Source organism: Thunnus maccoyii, chromosome 24, assembly GCF_910596095.1.
Source record: "Thunnus maccoyii chromosome 24, fThuMac1.1, whole genome shotgun sequence".
Lineage (NCBI taxonomy): Eukaryota > Metazoa > Chordata > Actinopteri > Scombriformes > Scombridae > Thunnus > Thunnus maccoyii.
The window spans coordinates 17,948,139-17,955,638 of record NC_056556.1 but is presented as its reverse complement, the minus strand read 5'-3'; the positions used below and the strand labels follow the sequence as shown (position 1 = coordinate 17,955,638).

The 7,500-nt window shown below is 57.7% G+C and overlaps 21 non-coding genes across 21 annotated transcripts in view; all 21 read left to right on the top strand.

Moving 5' to 3' along the window:
* Window positions 1–80, top strand: part of LOC121893231 — a 119-nt gene extending 39 nt beyond the window's left edge. The window contains exon 1 of the ribosomal RNA XR_006095142.1: window positions 1–80. This exon is cut by the window's left edge and continues 39 nt beyond it. This is a non-coding gene — a ribosomal RNA (5S ribosomal RNA).
* A 254-nt stretch (window positions 81–334) lies between these two features.
* On the top strand, window positions 335–453 carry LOC121892756. Its single transcript, XR_006094723.1, has one exon. It is a non-coding gene; the product is annotated as a 5S ribosomal RNA (ribosomal RNA).
* Window positions 454–709: 256 nt separating this feature from the next.
* Window positions 710–828, top strand: LOC121893229. The gene has a single exon (XR_006095140.1). It is a non-coding gene; the product is annotated as a 5S ribosomal RNA (ribosomal RNA).
* Window positions 829–1,082: 254 nt separating this feature from the next.
* Window positions 1,083–1,201, top strand: LOC121893228. The gene has a single exon (XR_006095139.1). It is a non-coding gene; the product is annotated as a 5S ribosomal RNA (ribosomal RNA).
* Window positions 1,202–1,457: 256 nt separating this feature from the next.
* On the top strand, window positions 1,458–1,576 carry LOC121893323. The gene has a single exon (XR_006095231.1). It is a non-coding gene; the product is annotated as a 5S ribosomal RNA (ribosomal RNA).
* Window positions 1,577–1,798: 222 nt separating this feature from the next.
* Window positions 1,799–1,917, top strand: LOC121892773. The gene has a single exon (XR_006094739.1). It is a non-coding gene; the product is annotated as a 5S ribosomal RNA (ribosomal RNA).
* Window positions 1,918–2,173: 256 nt separating this feature from the next.
* LOC121893322 lies at window positions 2,174–2,292 on the top strand. Its single transcript, XR_006095230.1, has one exon. It is a non-coding gene; the product is annotated as a 5S ribosomal RNA (ribosomal RNA).
* A 224-nt stretch (window positions 2,293–2,516) lies between these two features.
* On the top strand, window positions 2,517–2,635 carry LOC121893227. The gene has a single exon (XR_006095138.1). It is a non-coding gene; the product is annotated as a 5S ribosomal RNA (ribosomal RNA).
* A 254-nt stretch (window positions 2,636–2,889) lies between these two features.
* LOC121892475 lies at window positions 2,890–3,008 on the top strand. The gene has a single exon (XR_006094450.1). It is a non-coding gene; the product is annotated as a 5S ribosomal RNA (ribosomal RNA).
* Window positions 3,009–3,264: 256 nt separating this feature from the next.
* LOC121893321 lies at window positions 3,265–3,383 on the top strand. The gene has a single exon (XR_006095229.1). It is a non-coding gene; the product is annotated as a 5S ribosomal RNA (ribosomal RNA).
* A 224-nt stretch (window positions 3,384–3,607) lies between these two features.
* On the top strand, window positions 3,608–3,726 carry LOC121893226. Its single transcript, XR_006095137.1, has one exon. It is a non-coding gene; the product is annotated as a 5S ribosomal RNA (ribosomal RNA).
* Window positions 3,727–3,980: 254 nt separating this feature from the next.
* On the top strand, window positions 3,981–4,099 carry LOC121892474. The gene has a single exon (XR_006094449.1). It is a non-coding gene; the product is annotated as a 5S ribosomal RNA (ribosomal RNA).
* A 254-nt stretch (window positions 4,100–4,353) lies between these two features.
* On the top strand, window positions 4,354–4,472 carry LOC121893225. The gene has a single exon (XR_006095136.1). It is a non-coding gene; the product is annotated as a 5S ribosomal RNA (ribosomal RNA).
* Window positions 4,473–4,696: 224 nt separating this feature from the next.
* LOC121893223 lies at window positions 4,697–4,815 on the top strand. Its single transcript, XR_006095134.1, has one exon. It is a non-coding gene; the product is annotated as a 5S ribosomal RNA (ribosomal RNA).
* A 254-nt stretch (window positions 4,816–5,069) lies between these two features.
* Window positions 5,070–5,188, top strand: LOC121892473. The gene has a single exon (XR_006094448.1). It is a non-coding gene; the product is annotated as a 5S ribosomal RNA (ribosomal RNA).
* Window positions 5,189–5,444: 256 nt separating this feature from the next.
* Window positions 5,445–5,563, top strand: LOC121893222. Its single transcript, XR_006095133.1, has one exon. It is a non-coding gene; the product is annotated as a 5S ribosomal RNA (ribosomal RNA).
* Window positions 5,564–5,817: 254 nt separating this feature from the next.
* On the top strand, window positions 5,818–5,936 carry LOC121893366. The gene has a single exon (XR_006095274.1). It is a non-coding gene; the product is annotated as a 5S ribosomal RNA (ribosomal RNA).
* Window positions 5,937–6,160: 224 nt separating this feature from the next.
* LOC121892587 lies at window positions 6,161–6,279 on the top strand. Its single transcript, XR_006094561.1, has one exon. It is a non-coding gene; the product is annotated as a 5S ribosomal RNA (ribosomal RNA).
* A 256-nt stretch (window positions 6,280–6,535) lies between these two features.
* LOC121893384 lies at window positions 6,536–6,654 on the top strand. The gene has a single exon (XR_006095291.1). It is a non-coding gene; the product is annotated as a 5S ribosomal RNA (ribosomal RNA).
* A 224-nt stretch (window positions 6,655–6,878) lies between these two features.
* LOC121892451 lies at window positions 6,879–6,997 on the top strand. Its single transcript, XR_006094427.1, has one exon. It is a non-coding gene; the product is annotated as a 5S ribosomal RNA (ribosomal RNA).
* Window positions 6,998–7,283: 286 nt separating this feature from the next.
* On the top strand, window positions 7,284–7,402 carry LOC121893221. Its single transcript, XR_006095132.1, has one exon. It is a non-coding gene; the product is annotated as a 5S ribosomal RNA (ribosomal RNA).
* The last annotated feature ends 98 nt before the right edge of the window (window positions 7,403–7,500 follow it).

Below are 7,500 nucleotides of genomic sequence, written 5' to 3'. Positions count from 1 at the left end.
TGATCTCGGAAGCTAAGCAGGGTCGGGCCTGGTTAGTACTTGGATGGGAGACCGCCTGGGAATACCAGGTGCTGTAAGCTTTTTCACTTTTCTCCACAAGCGCCCGCCCGCCGTGTTTAACGTAGGGATCCTCTCTCTTGTTTTCCTCCGTGTCTGTGCAGAACTGTGCGCGGGAGTCCCACTCTGGTATTTCTCCGACGGAGGAATGGATCGGAACGCTCTCCCCGCAGCTGCCGCCTGGGCGTTGAAGGCGCGTCTGACGAGCGACATCCCTAAAAGGCCCATGCGTGGTACCTTGGACAGCTTAAAAGGCCCATGCGTGGTACCTTGGACAGCTTACGGCCATACCACCCTGAACACGCCTGATCTCGTCTGATCTCGGAAGCTAAGCAGGGTCGGTCCTGGTTAGTACTTGGATGGGAGACCGCCTGGGAATACCAGGTGCTGTAAGCTTTTTCACTTTTCTCCACAAGCGCCCGCCCGCCGTGTTTAACGTAGGGATCCTCTCTCTTGTTTTCCTCCGTGTCTGTGCAGAACTGTGCGCGGGAGTCCCACTCTCTGGTATTTCTCCGACGGAGGAATGGATCGGAACGCTCTCCCCGCAGCTGCCGCCTGGGCGTTGAAGGCGCGTCTGACGAGCGACATCCCTAAAAGGCCCATGCGTGGTACCTTGGACAGCTTAAAAGGCCCATGCGTGGCACCTTGGGCAGCTTACGGCCATACCACCCTGAACACGCCCGATCTCGTCTGATCTCGGAAGCTAAGCAGGGTCGGGCCTGGTTAGTACTTGGATGGGAGACCGCCTGGGAATACCAGGTGCTGTAAGCTTTTTCACTTTTCTCCACAAGCGCCCGCCCGCCGTGTTTAACGTAGGGATCCTCTCTCTTGTTTTCCTCCGTGTCTGTGCAGAACTGTGCGCGGGAGTCCCACTCTGGTATTTCTCCGACGGAGGAATGGATCGGAACGCTCTCCGCGCAGCTGCCGCCTGGGCGTTGAAGGCGCGTCTGAGGAGCGACATCCCTAAAAGGCCCATGCGTGGTACCTTGGACAGCTTAAAAGGCCCATGCGTGGTACCTTGGACAGCTTACGGCCATACCACCCTGAACACGCCCGATCTCGTCTGATCTCGGAAGCTAAGCAGGGTCGGGCCTGGTTAGTACTTGGATGGGAGACCGCCTGGGAATACCAGGTGCTGTAAGCTTTTTCACTTTTCTCCACAAGCGCCCGCCCGCCGTGTTTAACGTAGGGATCCTCTCTCTTGTTTTCCTCCGTGTCTGTGCAGAACTGTGCGCGGGAGTCCCACTCTCTGGTATTTCTCCGACGGAGGAATGGATCGGAACGCTCTCCCCGCAGCTGCCGCCTGGGCGTTGAAGGCGCGTCTGACGAGCGACATCCCTAAAAGGCCCATGCGTGGTACCTTGGACAGCTTAAAAGGCCCATGCGTGGTACCTTGGACAGCTTACGGCCATACCACCCTGAACACGCCCGATCTCGTCTGATCTCGGAAGCTAAGCAGGGTGGGGCCTGGTTAGTACTTGGATGGGAGACCGCCTGGGAATACCAGGTGCTGTAAGCTTTTTCACTTTTCTCCACAAGCGCCCGCCCGCCGTGTTTAACGTAGGGATCCTCTCTCTTGTTTTCCTCCGTGTCTGTGCAGAACTGTGCGCGGGAGTCCCACTCTGGTATTTCTCCGACGGAGGAATGGATCGGAACGCTCTCCCCGCAGCTGCCGCCTGGGCGTTGAAGGCGCGTCTGACGAGCGACATCCCTAAAAGGCCCATGCGTGGTACCTTAGACAGCTTACGGCCATACCACCCTGAACACGCCCGACCTCGTCTGATCTCGGAAGCTAAGCAGGGTCGGGCCTGGTTAGTACTTGGATGGGAGACCGCCTTGGAATACCAGGTGCTGTAAGCTTTTTCACTTTTCTCCACAAGCGCCCGCCCGCCGTGTTTAACGTAGGGATCCTCTCTCTTGTTTTCCTCCGTGTCTGTGCAGAACTGTGCGCGGGAGTCCCACTCTCTGGTATTTCTCCGACAGAGGAATGGATCGGAACGCTCTTCCCGCAGCTGCCGCCTGAGTGTTGAAGGCGCGTCTGACGAGCGACATCCCTAAAAGGCCCATGCGTGGTACCTTGGACAGCTTAAAAGGCCCATGCGTGGTACCTTGGACAGCTTACGGCCATACCACCCTGAACACGCCCGATCTCGTCTGATCTCGGAAGCTAAGCAGGGTGGGGCCTGGTTAGTACTTGGATGGGAGACCGCCTGGGAATACCAGGTGCTGTAAGCTTTTTCACTTTTCTCCACAAGCGCCCGCCCGCCGTGTTTAACGTAGGGATCCTCTCTCTTGTTTTCCTCCGTGTCTGTGCAGAACTGTGCGCGGGAGTTCCACTCTCTGGTATTTCTCCGACGGAGGAATGGATCGGAACGCTCTCCCCGCAGCTGCCGCCTGGGCGTTGAAGGCGCGTCTGACGAGCGACATCCCTAAAAGGCCCATGCGTGGTACCTTGGACAGCTTACGGCCATACCACCCTGAACACGCCCGATCTCGTCTGATCTCGGAAGCTAAGCAGGGTCGGGCCTGGTTAGTACTTGGATGGGAGACCGCCTGGGAATACCAGGTGCTGTAAGCTTTCTCACTTTTCTCCACAAGCGCCCGCCCGCCGTGTTTAACGTAGGGATCCTCTCTCTTGTTTTCCTCCGTGTCTGTGCAGAACTGTGCGCGGGAGTCCCACTCTGGTATTTCTCCGACGGAGGAATGGATCGGAACGCTCTCCCCGCAGCTGCCGCCTGGGTGTTGAAGGCGCGTCTGACGAGCGACATCCCTAAAAGGCCCATGCGTGGTACCTTGGACAGCTTAAAAGGCCCATGCGTGGTACCTTGGACAGCTTACTGCCATACCACCCTGAACACGCCCGATCTCGTCTGATCTCGGAAGCTAAGCAGGGTCGGGCCTGGTTAGTACTTGGATGGGAGACCGCCTGGGAATACCAGGTGCTGTAAGCTTTCTCACTTTTCTCCACAAGCGCCCGCCAGCCGTGTTTAACGTAGGGATCCTCTCTCTTGTTTTCCTCCGTGTCTGTGCAGAACTGTGCGCGGGAGTCCCACTCTCTGGTATTTCTCCGACGGAGGAATGGATCGGAACGCTCTCCCCGCAGCTGCCGCCTGGGTGTTGAAGGCGCGTCTGACGAGCGACATCCCTAAAAGGCCCATGCGTGGTACCTTGGACAGCTTAAAAGGCCCATGCGTGGTACCTTGGACAGCTTACGGCCATACCACCCTGAACACGCCCGATCTCGTCTGATCTCGGAAGCTAAGCAGGGTGGGGCCTGGTTAGTACTTGGATGGGAGACCGCCTGGGAATACCAGGTGCTGTAAGCTTTTTCACTTTTCTCCACAAGCGCCCGCCCGCCGTGTTTAACGTAGGGATCCTCTCTCTTGTTTTCCTCCGTGTCTGTGCAGAACTGTGCGCGGGAGTTCCACTCTCTGGTATTTCTCCGACGGAGGAATGGATCGGAACGCTCTCCCCGCAGCTGCCGCCTGGGCGTTGAAGGCGCGTCTGACGAGCGACATCCCTAAAAGGCCCATGCGTGGTACCTTGGACAGCTTACGGCCATACCACCCTGAACACGCCCGATCTCGTCTGATCTCGGAAGCTAAGCAGGGTCGGGCCTGGTTAGTACTTGGATGGGAGACCGCCTGGGAATACCAGGTGCTGTAAGCTTTCTCACTTTTCTCCACAAGGGCCCGCCCGCCGTGTTTAACGTAGGGATCCTCTCTCTTGTTTTCCTCCGTGTCTGTGCAGAACTGTGCGCGGGAGTCCCACTCTGGTATTTCTCCGACGGAGGAATGGATCGGAACGCTCTCCCCGCAGCTGCCGCCTGGGTGTTGAAGGCGCGTCTGACGAGCGACATCCCTAAAAGGCCCATGCGTGGTACCTTGGACAGCTTAAAAGGCCCATGCGTGGTACCTTGGACAGCTTACTGCCATACCACCCTGAACACGCCCGATCTCGTCTGATCTCGGAAGCTAAGCAGGGTCGGGCCTGGTTAGTACTTGGATGGGAGACCGCCTGGGAATACCAGGTGCTGTAAGCTTTCTCACTTTTCTCCACAAGCGCCCGCCAGCCGTGTTTAACGTAGGGATCCTCTCTCTTGTTTTCCTCCGTGTCTGTGCAGAACTGTGCGCGGGAGTCCCACTCTGGTATTTCTCCGACGGAGGAATGGATCGGAACGCTCTCCCCGCAGCTGCCGCCTGGGTGTTGAAGGCGCGTCTGACGAGCGACATCCCTAAAAGGCCCATGCGTGGTACCTTGGACAGCTTAAAAGGCCCATGCGTGGTACCTTGGACAGCTTACGGCCATACCACCCTGAACACGCCCGATCTCGTCTGATCTCGGAAGCTAAGCAGGGTCGGGCCTGGTTAGTACTTGGATGGGAGACCGCCTGGGAATACCAGGTGCTGTAAGCTTTTTCACTTTTCTCCACAAGCGCCCGCCCGCCGTGTTTAACGTAGGGATCCTCTCTCTTGTTTTCCTCCGTGTCTGTGCAGAACTGTGCGCGGGAGTCCCACTCTCTGGTATTTCTCCGACGGAGGAATGGATCGGAACGCTCTCCCCGCAGCTGCCGCCTGGGCGTTGAAGGCGCGTCTGACGAGCGACATCCCTAAAAGGCCCATGCGTGGTACCTTGGACAGCTTACGGCCATACCACCCTGAACACGCCCGATCTCGTCTGATCTCGGAAGCTAAGCAGGGTCGGGCCTGGTTAGTACTTGGATGGGAGACCGCCTGGGAATACCAGGTGCTGTAAGCTTTCTCACTTTTCTCCACAAGCGCCCGCCCGCCGTGTTTAACGTAGGGATCCTCTCTCTTGTTTTCCTCCGTGTCTGTGCAGAACTGTGCGCGGGAGTCCCACTCTGGTATTTCTCCGACGGAGGAATGGATTGGAACGCTCTCCCCGCAGCTGCCGCCTGGGTGTTGAAGGCGCGTCTGACGAGCGACATCCCTAAAAGGCCCATGCGTGGTACCTTGGACAGCTTAAAAGGCCCATGCGTGGTACCTTGGACAGCTTACTGCCATACCACCCTGAACACGCCCGATCTCGTCTGATCTCGGAAGCTAAGCAGGGTCGGGCCTGGTTAGTACTTGGATGGGAGACCGCCTGGGAATACCAGGTGCTGTAAGCTTTCTCACTTTTCTCCACAAGCGCCCGCCCGCCGTGTTTAACATAGGGATCCTCTCTCTTGTTTTCCTCCGTGTCTGTGCAGAACTGTGCGCGGGAGTCCCACTCTCTGGTATTTCTCCGACGGAGGAATGGATCGGAAGGCTCTCCCCGCAGCTGCCGCCTGGGCCTTGAAGGCGCGTCTGACGAGCGACATCCCTAAAAGGCCCATGCGTGGTACCTTGGACAGCTTAAAAGGCCCATGCGTGGTACCTTGGACAGCTTACGGCCATACCACCCTGAACACGCCCGATCTCGTCTGATCTCGGAAGCTAAGCAGGGTCGGGCCTGGTTAGTACTTGGATGGGAGACCGCCTGGGAATACCAGGTGCTGTAAGCTTTTTCACTTTTCTCCACAAGCGCCCGCCCGCCGTGTTTAACGTAGGGATCCTCTCTCTTGTTTTCCTCCGTGTCTGTGCAGAACTGTGCGCGGGAGTCCCACTCTGGTATTTCTCCGACGGAGGAATGGATCGGAACGCTCTCCCCGCAGCTGCCGCCTGGGCGTTGAAGGCGCGTCTGACGAGCGACATCCCTAAAAGGCCCATGCGTGGTACCTTGGACAGCTTAAAAGGCCCATGCGTGGTACCTTGGACAGCTTACGGCCATACCACCCTGAACACGCCCGATCTCGTCTGATCTCGGAAGCTAAGCAGGGTAGGGCCTGGTTAGTACTTGGATGGGAGACCGCCTGGGAATACCAGGTGCTGTAAGCTTTTTCACTTTTCTCCACAAGCGCCCGCCCGCCGTGTTTAACGTAGGGATCCTCTCTCTTGTTTTCCTCCGTGTCTGTGCAGAACTGTGCGCGGGAGTTCCACTCTCTGGTATTTCTCCGACGGAGGAATGGATCGGAACGCTCTCCCCGCAGCTGCCGCCTGGGCGTTGAAGGCGCGTCTGACGAGCGACATCCCTAAAAGGCCCATGCGTGGTACCTTGGACAGCTTACGGCCATACCACCCTGAACAAGCCCGATCTCGTCTGATCTCGGAAGCTAAGCAGGGTCGGGCCTGGTTAGTACTTGGATGGGAGACCGCCTGGGAATACCAGGTGCTGTAAGCTTTTTCACTTTTCTCCACAAGCGCCCGCCCGCCGTGTTTAACATGGGGATCCTCTCTCTTGTTTTCCTCCGTGTCTGTGCAGAACTGTGCGCGGGAGTGCCACTCTCTGGTATTTCTCCGACGGAGGAATGGATCGGAAGGTTCTCCCCGCAGCTGCCGCCTGGGCCTTGAAGGCGCGTCTGACGAGCGACATCCCTCAACGGCCCATGCGTGGTACCTTGGACAGCTTAAAAGGCCCATGCGTGGTACCTTGGACAGCTTACGGCCATACCACCCTGAACACGCCCGATCTCGTCTGATCTCGGAAGCCAAGCAGGGTCGGGCCTGGTTAGTACTTGGATGGGAGACCGCCTGGGAATACCAGGTGCTGTAAGCTTTCTCACTTTTCTCCACAAGCGCCCGCCCGCCGTGTTTAACGTAGGGATCCTCTCTCTTGTTTTCCTCCGTGTCTGTGCAGAACTGTGCGCGGGAGTTCCACTCTCTGGTATTTCTCCGACGGAGGAATGGATCGGAACGCTCTCCCCGCAGCTGCCGCCTGGGCGTTGAAGGCGCGTCTGACGAGCGATATCCCTAAAAGGCCCATGCGTGGTACCGTGGACAGCTTACAGCCATACCACCCTGAACACGCCTGATCTCGTCTGATCTCGGAAGCTAAGCAGGGTCGGGCCTGGTTAGTACTTGGATGGGAGACCGCCTGGGAATACCAGGTGCTGTAAGCTTTCTCACTTTTCTCCACAAGCGCCCGCCCGCCGTGTTTAACGTAGGGATCCTCTCTCTTGTTTTCCTCCGTGTCTGTGCAGAACTGTGCGCGGGAGTCCCACTCTGGTATTTCTCCGACGGAGGAATGTATCGGAACGCTCTCCCCGCAGCTGCCGCCTGGGTGTTGAAGGCGCGTCTGACGAGCGACATCCCTAAAAGGCCCATGCGTGGTACCTTGGACAGCTTAAAAGGCCCATGCGTGGTACCTTGGACAGCTTAAAAGGCCCATGCGTGGTACCTTGGACAGCTTACGGCCATACCACCCTGAACACGCCCGATCTCGTCTGATCTCGGAAGCTAAGCAGGGTCGGGCCTGGTTAGTACTTGGATGGGAGACCGCCTGGGAATACCAGGTGCTGTAAGCTTTCTCACTTTTCTCCACAAGCGCCCGCCCGCCGTGTTTAACGTAGGGATCCTCTCTCTTGTTTTCCTCCGTGTCTGTGCAGAACTGTGCGCGGGAGTC